We start from the raw sequence: 17,433 nt of genomic DNA on the forward strand, positions 1-17,433 counted from the left end.
GCGGGGCGCGGGGCTCGGCGGCGGGGCTGCGGGCGGCGCGAGCCCTCTGCAGCTGCCAGTGGCCGCGTGAAACGTGAAACCCCGAGCTGCGCCCGAGGGTCGGCCCGCCCGGCGGCCGCGGCCCCTGCGCGGCGCGTTCACTCCCTCACGCAGCCGCCCTCTCCAACTTCCGAGACTCCTCTTTGCGCAACTGCTCGGATTTCTCAAGTGCATGTGGCAACGCAGCCCAGCTCCGGGAGGGAACCCGCGGCGCTCCGGAGGGTCTGGGCGGCCCGGGGAGCTGTCACGGCGGGGGCGGGGGCCGCGAGAGAATCGAGGCGCAGGGGCGGGGGTGGGTGGCAGGAGCGGGGGGAACACCCACAACTTTCCACGCCGGCCGCAGCTTTTTCGGCCGCACAGCGTTTCCTCCGAGACCACAGCTGCGGAGCAGCCAAGTGCATGGGGAGCAACACTTCCCCTCGCGGTGGGAAGTAAAGGAGCCGTCCCGCCCCCGCCACCCCTTTCTCTCGGCGGGACCTGGGAGCCCGCTTGTCCGGCCGTCCCGCGTCCGCCTCGCGCTCCGAGCAGGGTAGGTGATGCCGCTGCGGGGGGGGGGGGGGGGGGTGCGCCGCGGCCACGGCGGGAGGCGGGGACGCGGGGACGCGGGGACGCGGGGACGCGGGGACGCGGGGACGCGGGGACGCGGGGACGCGGCCTTGGGGGCGCGCGGGGGCTGCGGGCACAGCTGCTCGCGCCTGGGGAGGGGACGGCTGGAGGGCGGGGAAGGACCGCAGGAATCCAGGGCTGGTGCTGTGTGTGTGTGAGTGTGTGTGAGTGTGTGTGTGTGTGAGTGCATGTGAGTGAGTGCGTGTATTGTGAGTGTGTGTGTGAGAATGTGTGAGTGTGAGTGCATGTGTGTATGTGAGAGTGTGAGTGCGTGTGTGAGTGCGTGTGTGAGAGTGTGTGTGTGTGTGAGTGTGTGTGCGCGTGCACGTATGATGGGAAACAATGCTCCTTCTAAAATTATTTTTAAAAAGATAAAAAGGCCGCAAGCTGGTAGTGTTTAAGTAGACTTAACACAACTATGTAATTCAGCGACCTCTCTCCCCATCTCGCCTCCCTCCTGGTTCCTCCCCGCTTGTTTCCCTTAGTGTCTTACCTTCGAGTTTTCCCAGATAACAGACATACAGAGGTAGGTCTGAATAATACACACTTTAATTGCGAACACAAACCATTAGAGAATCTGGGGTGAATTTTAAGCTGTCCCAAAGGGTTTGTCTAGATTTTGAAAGCAGTAACTTTTGAGGAAGTACCCATCCTCTCTTGAGGACAAACATGTAATATATGCTCATTAAAAAGGATACTTTAGACTGCCTTTCTTTTACAAGTCCCCAGATGGGAAGGGAGATAATGTTCCTCTGGATTCCTTAGCTTTTAAACACCAACTAGTAACAGGGAGACCAGACTCCCTTATAATCTATTTTAATTCATTTTAAATCAAAGGTCATCTCGAAGTAATACTTTCATCGTAGTTGATCATGTCACTCTCTTTTTAAAACTTAAAAAGACATCATTATTTCATCTCTTTCTAAAAAGAGGAAATAAATATATCATGCTGGGTATCTGAAATTTAAAAGTTGTAAAGGGTTCCCTTTTCTATAAGTAAAACAACATGTGCTGCTGTGTCTACTAAGTAAGACAAATTAATTGGAATCCAGGGATATTTACCATAGAGTTAAGAGGCTTACTCAATTACTGAGAAGATGGACAGATGGGTTAAATTCAGCCGGTCCCCTGATTCTCATTAGAACGCAAAAGCAACCCTTAAGGGCAAGAATGGATGTTGGTATTAAACTGGACATCATAAAACATAAAACACACAGAATTGCTATGTTAGAAAAAGCCAGAAAACAAATATAAAGCCACATAAGACTTGTTAAAATCTCTCTCTCCCTTTTAAATTTCTTAATACTTCCTCTTCTCTGGGGATATTCGAACTTCTAACAGATCCCAATACTACAGCTTCCGTTTTTGCCTTCCGAGTGCCTGACTTTCAGGTAACAAGTCCAGAAATCTTTCCTCTTTAGGGTCACTGCTGAGTGTCAGAGAATTCACCTTAAACATCTTGGAGAACAGAGATACTGACAAAACTTAAACATAAATAACATCCTCCTACCACTCAGAGGAGGTATGTTCTTGGTGGAAGACCTTTAAGTGGAAACAAGGGATAGACTGAGTTTTCAGATCTGGAATTATTTTGAGGTCTGACTAAGGAGTGCACAAGTAGCGGGATAAAAGGAAAGAAAATCTTTAATCCTTCCTACATGTGAAAGGCTGTTGAAACTCTGTCCTTGGCTTTCAACTGTATTATTTGGTTTTATTACTTAATCTCAGGGGGTTGGATTTGAGAGGGGGATGGTTTCTCAACGTTGCTCTTTTGGGCTGCAGTATATACTGTGAATTTAATCCATTTTGAAAGTACAAACTGGAAAGTAAGTGGGGGAAGAACTAAGCTCCCAAGACAAAACAATTCACTGCAGAACAAACAGCAATGCATCCTTCCAGACAAGAGCATGGATTTAAGCGTAAAAGTGAAAAGTATTCGTGGCTGAAATCCCCAGTGAAAGCCTTTTCGGTTTTGCTTGGGATAGTAATGGCCAGCTCTGGGAATTCTCATCCAGGCCCGGCTTTATTTACTGTGTGTCTTGGACTGCCCAGGGGGAAGGGTAGGGTTAAGGGAAGTGGGAGGTGGGGCAGGAAGGGTGAGGAATGTGCAGCAGGTGGTGCCGAGTGGTTTGATTCCGATTACTTTGCTGTCCTGGCCAAGCGCCTACTTGGTGTTTACCAACAGCGCTCCAAGTCGTTTTGACCTAATGGCCCACGAAGTGAAGTGTGTTTTCTTTCTGGCTCTATCAGCGCTCAGGTTGGTTTCTCAGGGCTGAAAGCTGGCGGGGCTGCTGCAAATTCCAGGCCATGCGTTTGGTTCCTGTCTTTAGTGTTTGCTGTAGGACCATCTTACTTACCTGTAGTTATTCTTCTGTGGTATGTTTTGGCCATTGGTAAAGGGTTATTTTCCCGTGAGTTGGGCTTAAGTAATGCCGATTCCTTCTTTCTGTCGTGTTTCAATTTTTGGTAAAGGTGTGCCTTGGAAAAACAAATGTAGGAGGTGGATAGAGCTTCAGTTTGGAGCCCAGTAGGAAGGACCACCACCCAATTGGTTACACATGAGTGCGAAGGAGGTTGATGACAATAGGAACATGAAGCATTCATTCTAAACTGAGGGAAAAAGCAGAAGAGAGTTAAAATTTAAAAAATGCCTGTTTGCTCTTAAATTCATGGCTGAAGGATTATGATTTCTCCCAAATAGAGAAAGGTATTTAAAAATAAAATCGTAAAGAGTCAACTCAGCTGTGAAGTTAATGCTCTTCATGGCAAGAGCTGGAGCCTCATATGGAGTCTCTCAGTGGTAACCTGTGTGTCTTTGCAACATGGACTCAAACCTGACAAGATTGTGATGGTCTTAGCAGCCACGGTAAGGCACATTTGGAAGCGGAATGGTTATTGTGATGAAGAGTCAAAGAATGCTAGTGTTCGGAGGTTACCGTGTACATGCGTGCTTTTAAGTAGCATGGTCACTCTGCTGTGACATTGCTAAAATTAATCTTTATAAAGTGCGGATCCAATTGTTCTAAAACCTTTGACGGATCCCAATGAACTACAATAACTCTAAACTCTTAGTATAGTGACTAAAAGCTCTTAAAAGCCCTTACTTTATAGCTTCCTCTTCCTACAAGGGCCCCTCACTGCACACTTTTGATTTCTTGCCCACGGATACTCATTCTGTTGGAATTCCCTCTTCCTGGAAAGTCCTCATGATTCTTGATGGTCTGTTTCAAGTGGGACTTCTTTTTGTAGAACTTACACAATTCCTTGCCGAAAGAGTTAACCATTTCATCTTGTCTGTTTCTGTGGGGTTTTGAACACACTTTGAATAATAGTGTCTCCCACTAGCCAACTACAGTGCGTTCCTTAATGGGGACTTTGGTGGAGGGGGACCCAGCTGTATCCTAGTGTCCAGCCCAGTGTATGAAGTACATAGTAGACACCTGTTAATGTTTCCTTAGTAAATGAACAAGCACATCCATGAATGAATAAAGTACTAGTGAACTCTATACAGATAGTTATTTCCCAAAAGTTCATTTGAAAAATGTCTATTTGGACTCACAGTTTATTTTCTAAAAGTAACAATGCTACAAATCATAATTCAATTTCAAGACCAGTCTACACATGTCTGTTTAATTCCTACAACAGATGAAATATTGTGTTTTGTAATTATAGAGCAAAAGCAAAACATAACAAAAAGCTACTGTGGAATCATCTTTCTCATCCGGAAATCACAAAATATACTTGAGCTTAAAGATAATAGAAACAGTTATAATAGATACAAATTTTCCACAATTGTTTTTTAAATTATACTATAAAATCTGTAATCTATCAAATCCCAGTGGGAGGTCCTGGATTTGGCTTCGAGAACTGATGATGGAGCTAAATTTGGAGATTCTGTTGCCTATGGAATGGGTAATAATGTTTTGTTTTTTTAAATCTATCTTTATTGATTTCAGGGAGAGGGAGGGAGAGGGAGAAAGAGTGATAGAAACATCCATGATGAGAGAGTCATTGATCGGCTGCCTTCTGCACGCCCTCGACTGGGGATCGAGCCCGCAACCTGGGCATGTGCCCTGCCTGGGAATCGAACCGGGATCTCCTGGATCCTAGGTCCATCGATGCTCAATCTCTGAGCCACGCCCAGCTGGGTGGGTAATAATCTTAATCAAAGAAAATAGAAATCCTAAGTTTGGCTATTTAATAATTATCTTGAGTGCTAGTGCCGGAGAGAAACTGGGTTTAATTAAAGGGAATGTGGAGGTGGGTGGAGAGGAGGGAATTCAGAGGGCCACCTTCTTCCATGCTACTGATTCTTTATTATATTGATTTTCTCCGCTTCTCATTTGAGCACTTAGGCAAATTCAAAGTTTCTTCATGAAAAAAAAAACAAACCACAACACACCTGTCTTTTCTACAGTTATTTCTGCTGCCTAACATATTCAAGGGGGCCTGGTTGCCCTTCGTTTCAGCCAAAGTGGGCTCATTTCTTTTTCAGAGCAGTGATACCTTTGTTGCTTGCATACCTGCTGTTTAGCATGTAGATAATTTTTCAACTAAGAATGCATAATACTTGTGTCTCCAGCACTAGTCAGGTATCTTCAGCTCAGGTTGCTCTAATATAATATCTTTGAGAAGACTGGAAGAGCAAGCATTGATATTTAAGAGAGTCTACTCAGTTTTCTAAATCTTCCCCGCTCTCTATTTTTTTCAGATTGCATGATCACAAATTTATCTACCCTGGTCATATTACAACACCTTTTTGTTACATTATCTTTACTGCACTGTGCTTTAAGATAATACTTTATTTTTTACTGAAAGTTAACGTATAAGAGATGGGCGGCATGCAAAATATGTTGGCACGTGTTATGTATTTCAATATTCCTTATATAATGATCTCCATAAATTCTTCTTTGCTTTTACTGCTTTAAAAAATGTGTCCCTTCTGATTAATTGGTGGTGTTTCTTTTGTTAGAAGAAAAAAGAGACTAAGAAATCACTGGTTTCTCATTTTGGGCTTGTCATCCAAGAAGCTGAACTAAACTGGATGTTCGGTTGCACCCTAGTCAAGGTTTTCTGACATGATTTGCATCCTTTTAGTCTTACTTTAGTGCATCTGTTATACTTATACCTTTTAAATAAGTTAGCTCCAATCTGTATAGAAACAGGTTGAATTATCTTTACTTTGTATTCTCTTAACTCTTTTTAGACTTGTAGTTAAATACTTATAAAGTTCTGTTTTGTAGTTTAAGGCTAGTATTTTAGAACCAATAATTTTTCCAGATAATTTTTCTGGTTCCTTGAAACATTCTAGGTCCTATTTTTGTATTCCCTGATAGATAAAATGGCCTTGCCCCAAATGTTACATTTCTTGAAAACCTTAGAAGGAAAATCATGTTTATTTTGAAAGTATTATAAGACCCAACATGTCAGTTCTTTTCAATATGTATATCATAAATGTATAGAAGATAGACCTTAGGGATATCTTTAAGAAACAAGAAAAAGGCCTTCTTTTTCTTACAAATGAAATCTATTAATAAATTGAGGCTTATGGAGCTATAATTAGGGCTGTTTTCTGCTTGTCAAATTGAGTCTTCAGAAAAACAAAGTAATTTTTCAAATTCCCCAAGGTGGGGCAGGGGAAATAGCCTCATTTTTGTTCTGAAAATTTTCTCTCTCTTTGAGTCTCACAGACTCTCAGAATGATAATCACTCTAATGCAGCGATTTTCAACCTGTGTGCCCACTGGTGTGCTGCAGGAATTTTTAAAACATATGATAACTGACTATTCAGTTACGGGCACTGACCTCTTTTCTCTTAAATTGTCAAATAAGAAAATGACGACAGCCAACACAACAATAACCCTCTGGTGTGAATGAATCAAAATTATACCTATTTTTGTCAGATTGGCAAAAAATATATAATTTTTGGTGTGCTGCAGAATGAGATGAAAAAGGTTGAAAATTACTGCTCTAATGAATTAAGTACCTGTTAAGAACCAGGCACTCCATGAGGTGTTTTTCATGTTACTTGTAATTCCAGAAGTAATTAGAAGTAATTAGTAATTCTAGAAATAAACCATGTTATATCTAATTCAGATATTATTATTCCTATTGTATGAGAATGTTTAGGCTCAGAGAGATAAAGAAGCTTACTCAAGGTAATATAGCTAGTAAGTGACATAGGGTTGAGAATCAAAATCATGTCTACCTGAAGCCAAATAGATGCTATTTTTACTATGCGACCTTCCTTGCTGTGCCTTTGTCTTTAGTTATTAATCTTAGAATTATAATCTGTGTGTTCTGTGAGTACAGACCCTGGTCTCAGCTTACTGTCCACAAACTGGCCTTAAAACTCTGTTGTAGTTCTTTTAGGGGACAGCATTCTTGTGCTGCTGAGTTAGGGCCCCTGGGATGAGCTACCACGGTCAAGGTTCTCTTATGAGAAAAGAGACTTCAGCTACTACGGGCCAGTAACAGAATCAACCTATAATGATCAGCCTGGCCAGATTTTATTTTCTGGTGAAAAGTAAACAGAAAAGGTGCAGCCCATGGGGCTTCAGTGATCTATCTCCATCACTTAATTCCCAGATATGGGGACATGTGCCCCAGGAACACTGTGTGTGACAGGTGGAAGTAGAGGAATGAGAAGGGGACGAGTAGTTCTTGGTCTGAGGACTAGAGACTCAACTTGGGGAAGCTGAAAGATAGAAGGAAAGATGGTTTTGTTGGGAATAACAACTGAGAAGGGGAGAAAAGTTGAGTTCATGGTCGCGGCAGTCATTGGACACACAGAAATGAAATGGGCAGTAGGGAAAGAGATTTCCAAAACAGTCTTTCTCAAGGAAGAACATTTATCACAGGAATTGTTGGAGTGCATTGCACTCCTGTTTGTAAAGATGCCCAAAGAAGAGAATTCTCCATCTTCCTTGAGGGTCACCTGTGATTGTTTTATTGTTTTGGGAATATCTGGTTTTACAATTTCTCATATGAAGGAACTTCCAGCAAGAAAAGATGAACCAGAGGATTCAAAAGAGCCTGCTGTTATCTTGTTGTACTTAATTTCATAATCCTAGGCTTTACCTGTATTAGTATTGACCTCAGAGTTCCATTTTGATTTTTGTATCTCATTATGGTTTGTTATTGTAAAAAGGTCACATGCAGTGTTGATGATTTTATATAAATACATCTATGGGGCATATAGAAGGCTTCAGCCTTCTCACATTTGTGATTTGCTGATTAGAACCTTCCCTTTTTGACAACAACTCATACTTTCATCATGGAATAACTTTTATGTATCTATGGAGTTAAGTTCAAATTGGCTGGCTCCATGGGGGAGCCTTGGTCTTTGGTGCCTTGAGACAGGTGGAGGCCATAAGGAGTTGTCTGGGTGTGGAGTTCTAAGCACTCCTCCACAACAGATAGAGCTGCAAGAGGAGGAAGGATGAGGCAAAGGCAGGGCCAAGGTCATAGGATAACAGATGTGAGAAGCCAAGGACGCAGAAGAAAAGGCAAACCCAGACACAGTACTGGGAGGTAGAAGCCAAGGGAAGGGAGACAGTGGTTGATGTTGCAATTAATAATTCAGTTTCTGTCTAATAATAAATAACAATTATTAAAGCCTTACTGTGTGCTGGTTATGCCAAACACTTGTCATGGGTTATCTTCTTTAATCCTCACAGCTCCCACATAAGTAGGCTCTATTATTATCTCTCTTTTAGAGATGGGAAAACTGAAACTTGGAGAGGCTTAGTAACTTACCAAAATCACACAGCCTCTAAATGGTAGAGCTGGGATTCAAAACTAAAACATCTCATGTTGAGGGAGCAATCTTTACCATTATATTCTGGAATTGGACATGTGTTCCAACCAGGCTCTGATATGCACCAACACTGTGACCTTGGGCCAGTTGCATTAACCTTGAACCACAGATTTTCTCTCTGTGAATATGGGCATTTAATAATACCTACTTCATAGTGTTATTACAGGTTTTGAATTTATGAAGTGAGTAATGCATGTCAAAAGCCTGGAAGGTTATCTGGCACCTGGTATTAAACACTTATTATTATTAAATTAAATGATGAACATAGGAGTCCTGAGCAGTATTTTTCAAGCTGTAGGTCTTGGTCTATCAGTGGTCATGAAATCAAATTAGTGGCTCCTGATCAACATTTCTTTTCCAGTGAAAAGGAATAAACTGGGATGGAATAGAATAGAAAGAAATCAGGGTTCATTATATGTAGTAAAAGTAAGAATTGTTTCATATGTTTTGATTTCTGTGTGTGTGCGTGTGCATCTCACATATTGGGTAAAAATGAAAAAATGTACTTCTAATCATTGATAGCTGTAAACAAAAAGTACTATATATACTTTAATATATCTAGATTGATTTCAGAGAGAGGAAGGGACAGGGAGAGACAGAAACATCAGTGATGAGAGTTGTCATTGATCGGCTGCCTCCTGCATGACCCCCACAACCAGGGCATGTGCCCTGATGGGGAATATGAACCATAATCTCCTGGTTCCTAGGTTGATGCTCAACCGCTGAGCCATGCCTGGTTGGGCCAGAAGGTACTTGAAATAATCCTTTAAAGTAGCAGTTTTCAAAGTGTGGGCCCAGAACCAGCAGCATCATTTTCACCTGGGAACTTGTTAGAAAGGCAAATTACTGAGCCCCACCAAGGCCCCAGCCCTTTGTGCTTGATCAAGGCCTCCAGGTGATTAAGTACAATTACATATTCAAAAATGGCATTTGAAAATCAGGAAAAAAGTTAGGTAAGGGTATACTTGTGAGTGGTTAAAAGTACAGGATGTACAGTACTAAGGATTGCGTTCTCCACAGCATGCTGTCCTGTGTTGTGTAACTCTGGTTTTGTGTAGCTGTTTCCCCTATTTTTCTATGCCGCTTGCTCCTAGGGCAGGTGGGTAAGTCCCAAAGACATCAATTAGTATATAGGTAGGAGAACACTGAGTAGTTAGATCCTGTGCTTTCTTCTAGAACTACAAGATAAAAACTTAACGTTCTTTGTGAGTAGCCCTAAGCCTTGAATAAGTTGTGTTCAATTTGAAACATTTTAATAATAGTCCAGGTGCCTGAACAACTGTAAAGTTAGAAATTAAATTAAGAATTCATTAAAAAACTGCACTCAATATTTTACTAATTGAAATATTTATGTTGAACAGCACATGTAGAAAAAGATGATATTTATAATCTAATTAATGTGAAATTAATACTGATGATAAAAAATATTTTTATGAAAATAGAAGAGAAGTGAGATAAATTTTTATACTGGGATATTTTCCCCCTTAAGAATGTGTTTAAGATATTTATTGGTTGTATACCATTATTTTAAAGACAGAGCAGGTAATATGGCATTGACCAGCCTTTGTTCATTATTGCTTTTTATGTAATTTACTGTTTATTTGGTATTTTGTTTGGAGGGTATATTTACTTTAAGACTTAAAAGTATCCTCTTTGATGGGCCTGGAGAGTATTATGCTAAGTGAAATAAGCTAGTCAGAGAAAGACAGATACCATGTGATTTCACTTGTATGTGGAATCCAATGAACAAAATTAAGTAACAAAGTAGAAACAGGCTCAGATACAGAGAACAGACTGGCAGCAGTCCGTGGGCAGAGGATTGGGGGGCTGTGTGAAAAAGGTGAAGGGATTAGGCAAAAAAACCCCCCACAAACGATAGACATAGAGAACAGTATGGTGATTACCAGAAGGAAAAGGGGGTGGTGGTAGAGAGGAGTAAATGGTGATGGAAGCAGACTTGACTTGGAATGGTGAACACACAATATAATGTACAGATGATGTTATAGAATTGCACACCTGAAACCTATGTAATTTTATTAACCAATGTCACCCCAATAAATGCAATGAAAAAGAAAGTATCTTCTTTGAAAACACAGCACCCAGATTCACTAGAGAAGACTTGAGAACTTTTTTTCCATTAAAAATAATACTCACTTGGACTTTTAAAAAGCAGCTTTTTAATAGGTAATATATTAACTTTTCTTAGTGGTATGTGAAAATATTTTTCAGGACAAAAGTGTCAGGAAAAAAGAGTGTCAAGGTAAGAAAGTCTACCTGCTGGCTCACCACAGGTAAACTTTCATATTTAAACAGTAGCTTGAGAAATGTTCTGAAAGATCTTTCTGTACTGGGCATTGTATGGTTGAAGAAGAGTGGAAAGGGAAAACAGCTAGCTAGGAGGGTGTGTGCTCTGATTCTATTTCTGGTATTAAGTAGTATCTGTGAACTCAGGTAAATCACTTAGTTTTTCTGGACTTTAATCTCCTCATCTGTAAAATAAGGAGATTGGAGTAAATACTTTCTAAGATTGTTCCAGCCTTGAAAAAGTCCCTGCTTCTATATGGTAGCGTGTTCCTTTAGGGTAATTGTAATAAGAATGTGCTATGTGTATGTACTGACAGGGCTCAAAAACTGGATGTTTGACTTTAGAGAGGAGTGAGGTTCTGGAAGCCATGCAGATTACATGATAAAGTTTAGCCAGACCTTTCTTCTACAAATTTCATGTGCCAGTGGGCTAGTTTTCATCAGCTGTGGGTTTGGGGCCATGGGTGGACCACTCATTAGGAGGCACTTGAATAATCCTGAAGATTATTAGGAGGCACTTGAATAATCCCAAGTTTTTGTCATCACAATGATTGGGTGAAGCTACTAGCATTTAGTGTCCAAGGTTCAAAAATGCCATATATCTTGCAATATGTGGGACAGTCCCTTATTACAAAGAATTTTCCCTCCCCAAATGCCAAGAACATCCCCATTGAGAAACTAGCTAATGAAGTTAAAAAATAGAGTTTTAACTCCACTTTTTATAGTCATCTGGGAAGTTAGAAATGAAGTCTTACACTTTCTGCTGTTTCAGTTACACAAATGCAAACAATATCTATTCTTAGATGACAACTGGTGTTTATGATGCATGGGAGAGAACAGCCTCTAGCTCCCTGCACTATATATTGACTATGCAGTAAGGAAAGCAGTAAAAATCTCTGCTCTGTTACTGTAGCGTGCAAATATAACTTGAAGACATACTAGGAATAGTTCTTTTGAGTGTGAAGTTACTAGTGTGCTGATGACAGCCAGATTTTTAATGAAGTGGCTTACGGAAGTTTCCATTCAGTGTAACTAGACATTTCTTGTGTTCACATAAATACCATGGTTAAGGCATTAAGTGCATAGGTTTGATTCTCTATAACAAGTACCACTTGCTTAACAGCTCCATGCATGATAATGAGTGACAGGAGCACTTCCCGCGCCTCCTCTGGCCTCCTTCTGCACTTGGGTTGGCCTTGAGGGTTCTGGGTCAGGTAAGGAAAGAACCCATTCAGCAGGAGTGACCCATTCAGGACTGTCTCAGGAACCCAGGTAACGTTTTCAAATTTGAGATGAGTTTTGCTTGGAATCACTTAAATCACAGGATCATTTTCTTAAAATTCTTTTATCTTTCGTCTTGCGTTTGTCAAGTTCTTGGTTAGTTAATGTGTGTATTTGTAACTGATTGTATTCAGCTCTCAGATAGTGTGAGTATAAAAGGTGGTGTACAGATAAAACTGTCTAACAAACCAAAGCCAACTTGGTATTTTCCAGGAGTGAAAGGGAATCCCTGCTGCTCCTTTCTTTGGTAAATCTGGGCCTTACTACCCCTGCAGGAGAAGGGGGATATGGAAATGTGTAACTTTCACTGTAAATTTGGTACAAATTTAGATTTCAGGAGAAGGTTGAAGCTAGAAGGAGAAGTAAGAAAATACCTTGGGTACTCTTCCATGCTTATTACCTATGCAGGGCCTCCGCAATTAAGAAATTGGAGGTTACATTCCCCTTGGAATGAATTTATTAGACATCAGAACAAAGGCCCACTTAGAAAATAGCTCTAGCTATTTTACCTCAATCTTTTAATTTGGAAAACGAGTCCAAAGCGATTTAGGTGATTTGCCCCAGAATAGAGTCAGGATGAGGCACTCCAGGCTCTTGATTTTCCATGACTGGTTTTTCTACTCCATTGCCCTATTTACCTTTCCCTGAGACAATTAAACCAAAATCAAACCCAGATGCTAAATTAAACCCAATTTAAAAATAAAAAAGTTGAGTATTTAATTTAAAATTTTACAAAAATAGAAGAAATAAGTGAAACCCAAGTAAAATTAAAACTAAAAAAAATAAGAATAAAAATTAAATTAAAACAATTTAAAAATAAAATTAAAATTAAAACCAAATGCTAGCCTAAGGAGTCCAGTGCATCTAATGAATTACTTCCTTTGGTCTGCAACTAGAAGGGTAGTTAAGTACCATCTGGCAAACTTGAAAAAGAGTCATTCGTGATTTTCTGTGTTCTATTGTTTAGGTAAGGAATTATGGCTGAGAAGAGAGCAAGTGAGTCTGTAACTAACATTTTAAAAAGCATTTTTTACTGAGACTAGATTAACCCTGAAGGCAACTGAAAAACATACCAGAGTAAAATCAAGGTGTATCTTGTAACACTTTTTGTGTTTTGTACATTCTAAGCTAATTTCTTGTAATATTAATTTTGTTGAACTCCTTTCATTTAATTTAGTCTTCAAACGACAGTGTAATTATACATTTGTTTTCTTCATGTTCCTGAAAAACAAAGACATAATTAAGCCTGATGGTATTTAACAGTTAAGAGATTTCATGTAGAAAACAAAACAAGGATTAAAAAAAAAACTGCTTAATCTCTAAAGAGATTAAAGCACTGCCTTGAGCCAAATAATCATTGAAGGTGAGCGAGAGAACGGAGGAGGGGAGAGAGGCTTCAGCTCCCGGGGCTGCTGGTGAGGCTGAGAAAAGGAGGATTCTCTCTGTGCGGTGCCTTTATTATCTCACTGTTTGCGGTCCCATCTACTGTTTAATTTGTGGGACATTCCAGGGAGTAGCCTTAGCTTCCCTGACAGGAGCCCAGGACTGGGGCCCCTTTCGGAAAGCGGGGAGACGAATAGAGCAGTTGGCTGTGCGGCACATGGCTCGGCTGGGGGAGGCAGACTGCGCCGGGAGCAAGGTGCGTCCTGTGCCCCTGAGCTCTGGGACACCCGGGCAGCTGCTCCACATACCTGTGCAGGCGCTCTGACACGCAGGATGTGCTCTCGGAAAAACACTGCTGCTTCTCTATCTCGAAAGAGAAAATACTAAATGCTTAGACTTCTTTGAGATCTTTGCGTGCCGCTGAGCGGTGTCACATGTGGGACTCTGGTTCCAATGTATTTATTTTTGAGCAAGAATGGGACACTAGAGCTTGTGAGGGTTGGTCCTTATTTGTCTAGTAGATAATACTCTGACCAAATGCATAGCAGTAATAGCAGTGGCATATATATTTTTTTACTGCTGTTTTCTGTTTGTTTGATTTAATATTTTCTTAATGTCTTAGAGCCATTAAGTAACTTAAAATTATATTGAACTATTCTGTAGACATGCCAAGCAATATCATTTATGAGCTGTATTATTAATGTGAAGTGCTAAAATAATTCAGAGTGAATAAATGATATGTAAAGGTCATATTACCATGAGCCTGGAGGGGGTGGGGATGGAGGGGCGTAGGGAGACAGAGAGAAAGAGAGAAGGAGAGAGAAAGAGGGAAGGAGAGAGAGAGAATAAATAAACACATGTTAAGGTGGAATGCACTGAAATTGCTGGTGAGACTTCCTAGTAGCCTGGGATATGCTGAATTACAGCTGGCGTTGCAGTTTGTCAAGGTTGTCAGGGAACAGATCTTGTGCCTGCTTAAGAGATTCGAGATTGATTCCTGATGCCAATGTTGACCCATAAATTGTAAGGAGAATAATTAAGGCTGAGTTCACAGACTTGGGGCAGGCAGGGAAGGCTTCTGGCCTGCTATTTTCACCTTAAATCCGACCTTTGATTTGAAACAAGGGTATTAGCTGGGTTTTCTGGAGCTGGTAGTTCCTTTACCTTGCAACTTCCTCTTACTCCATGGTTACTTTTCCAGAGAATTCTCTTCAGAATGCATTCACACAGGAACTGTCTACCTGCCTGCTTTCCGAGCGACTGAATTTGGTGCTATATTTGATTTTGATTAGAGGCAGGGAACTGCCATTATTTTTTGACTGTTAAGAACTGTGATAAACAATTCAGCCATAGAACGTTTGGCAGCTTTTGGAAAGTTATGAATTAATCTGGCAGCCCCAACTCCTATTAGAATGATGCATTTCCCTCTACAGGTCTATGATTGTAGCACTTTTTCTTTGCGGTAGGTAAGTGGTTACTAACTAGTATTTGATAGCTTATTTGAAAATCTTTTTTCAAAGCAGAACTTCTGTGGCATGATATCCTAAAAGCCTTCATCTGTAATAGTGACAACAATAAAAAACCCTTTTATTATTGTATAATTTATTAATGAATTGTTTCGCTGTTGAGACCATCTGATATAATATTGAATCTCAGATTTTTTAATCTTTATGTTTGTAGTTCAACACAAGTGTTTCTGCAGACTCCAATATTGCTTTTTATTAATAGGTTTGTTTAGTTTAACATTTTTCTGATATTCAAGCATGGCTGACTTTTTCCCCCCACCAGTGTGTGGTATTTATGTGTTAGTACAAAACTTAGTATTCTGGTTGATCAGTTATCCTATTATCTTGCTCTATTCTTGTCAAAGTTTTGACTAAATCAGGCATGATATTAAATGTCTTATAATTTATCACATAAAATAATGTTTTCTTAGGCCAATTTTAATTTGATAACTTTTTCATAATTAATGACAGGTTTTAATTTATAATTGTTTATTTTTTAGTTCACTGACCTAGTTTGATACATTTCTTCCATTTAGTGTGAGACTTTAAGAAAATAACAGTTTTGTTCTCTCTTATCTCTTCTGCTAATTTTTGTTTGACTTTAAATATGAGATTCATATTATGTGACAACAAAAAATAATGGAAACTGGTCACTTCTGCTATCTATTGCCACTTAACTGTTCTGTGACTTTTGTAGGTGTTTATATTAAGTCGGTAGGCTTTACTTCTGCTTAACTGTTATCTCCAAATCCCCAGGACTCCTGGAGTTTGTTCACACCCTCTTGGCTGTGTGGAAACCAGACTGAGGAGTACAGTGATGCTGAGGAGGGGTCCCAGGAGAGATGCGGGGTGGTTTGGGTACGTATTGGGGTCTTGTAGCCGGTGCTTTTCATCTTGACTTTTGAATCTGCACTTGCTTCTTGGTCCATGAAAGGCACTGGCCAGAGCACATTGTCAACCAGAAGACCAAACACTTTGTCCTGTGATGACAGTCCCCAGTGCTTCTGGGAGTCTGTAATGTCATCTCAGCAGAATTAACCTTAAATTCCCGTAGAAGTTTCAGCTGCTTCATGTTCTGAATTCTGATGAATTTGAAACTGGGATCGAGCAGGTGACAGCTATGAGTTAGCCACCAGACCAACAACCCATTTACTTTTGTTCTAATTCAAAATAATGGGCCCTTCCCCTTTTAAAGTTCAATGTCTGGCTTTTATCTTCTCTAACCGCCTTTTTCTTTCTTTTCTCTTTCTTGCCTTTTGATTCCCTTTACTTAGTTTCTCTTTTTGCTTTATCTTTTTCTCCCTGGACCCCGTGGCATCAGTTGCCTGCTTTCTTCGTAGTCCTTCATGTTCCTGTTGCTCAGGGTGTTTTTCTGGTTCTCCTTCAGTTACGCCTCTCCTGGAGAGGATGTGCTGCGCCGCTTGTTGTGTTTGTTCACTTGGGATGAAACCATGCACCAAATAATCCGCTTACACTAACCCCATTGCTTCAACCGACTCCTGTACAGCAGTCCCTCCTTATCAATGATTTAGCTTTGCAAGGTTGGTTACTCACGGTCAACTGCAGTCTGAGAACATTACATGGAAAATTCCAGAAATAAACAACTCATAAGTTTTAAGTTGCACACTGTTCTGAGTGGCGTGTTGAAATCTCACACCATCCTCCTCCATCCTGCCCAGGACGTGAATCACCCCATTGTCCAGCCTATCCGTGCTGTAGACACTACCCCTCCCTCCAAGTGGCCATCTCTGTTATCAGACAGGCTATCAGAGAAAGAGATCGCATTACATAACTTTTATTACAGTATATTATTAGAATCATTCTATTTTATTACAGCTGTTGTTAATCTCTTGTTGTGTCTAATTTACAAATTAAACTTTATCATAGGTATGTGTGTGCAGATAAGAGCATAGTATATATAGGGTTCAGTACTATCAGCAGTTCCAGGCATCCACTGCGGGTCTTGGGACATATCCCCCGATGATACAAGGGGACTAATGTATTCCTATTATTCTTAACTCCTCCTGTCTATTTCCATCACCATAAAGCTTTTGTTGAAATGGAGAACCAGATAAGCGGCCGGTTTGGCAAATGTTAACTTGGTCCTTGGTTCAAAAACACTCTGGATTTGAGAGTCAGTTCTGATATTCACGACCAGTGACAAGTCACTTAAAATATTTTGTAAAATAGGAATAAGGGTGAGATGAGATAATGCAGCAGAAAGCACTTCATGGTAAAAAAGTTATTGTTCCTGAAAATTATTATTGAAGAGGGTCACCATTCAGTATCATAGGACATTTTAAAATTTATATTTTACTTTTAACTTTTAACTTTGAAATAATTTCAGACATAAAATTTGCCAAAGTAGCTTTAAGAATGCTCATGTAACTTTTTTTAGATGTTAGCATCTTAAAGTTATCAAGACCAGGACACTAACTTCAGGTTTCATCGATTATACCACCAATGTCTTTTTCTGGATACAAACAGGAATCACACA

At 40.4% G+C, this 17,433-nt stretch overlaps 1 protein-coding gene across 2 annotated transcripts in view; it reads left to right on the forward strand.

Annotated features, from left to right (window-relative positions):
• ARHGAP24 (Rho GTPase activating protein 24) overlaps positions 1-17,433 on the forward strand; it is a 625,501-nt gene that overhangs the window by 210,039 nt on the left and 398,029 nt on the right. The window contains exon 1 of one of the 2 annotated variants that reach the window (XM_081130577.1): positions 185-568. The exons of the other annotated variant lie outside the window; for it this stretch is intronic. The gene's annotated coding sequence lies outside the window, so the exon portion shown is untranslated. Of the gene's footprint in view, positions 1-184; positions 569-17,433 lie in introns of those variants that run through there. 2 annotated transcript variants of the gene reach the window in all.

This window comes from Miniopterus schreibersii (assembly GCF_964146895.1).
Source record: "Miniopterus schreibersii genome assembly, chromosome: 1".
In the NCBI taxonomy this organism is placed as follows: domain Eukaryota; kingdom Metazoa; phylum Chordata; class Mammalia; order Chiroptera; family Miniopteridae; genus Miniopterus; species Miniopterus schreibersii.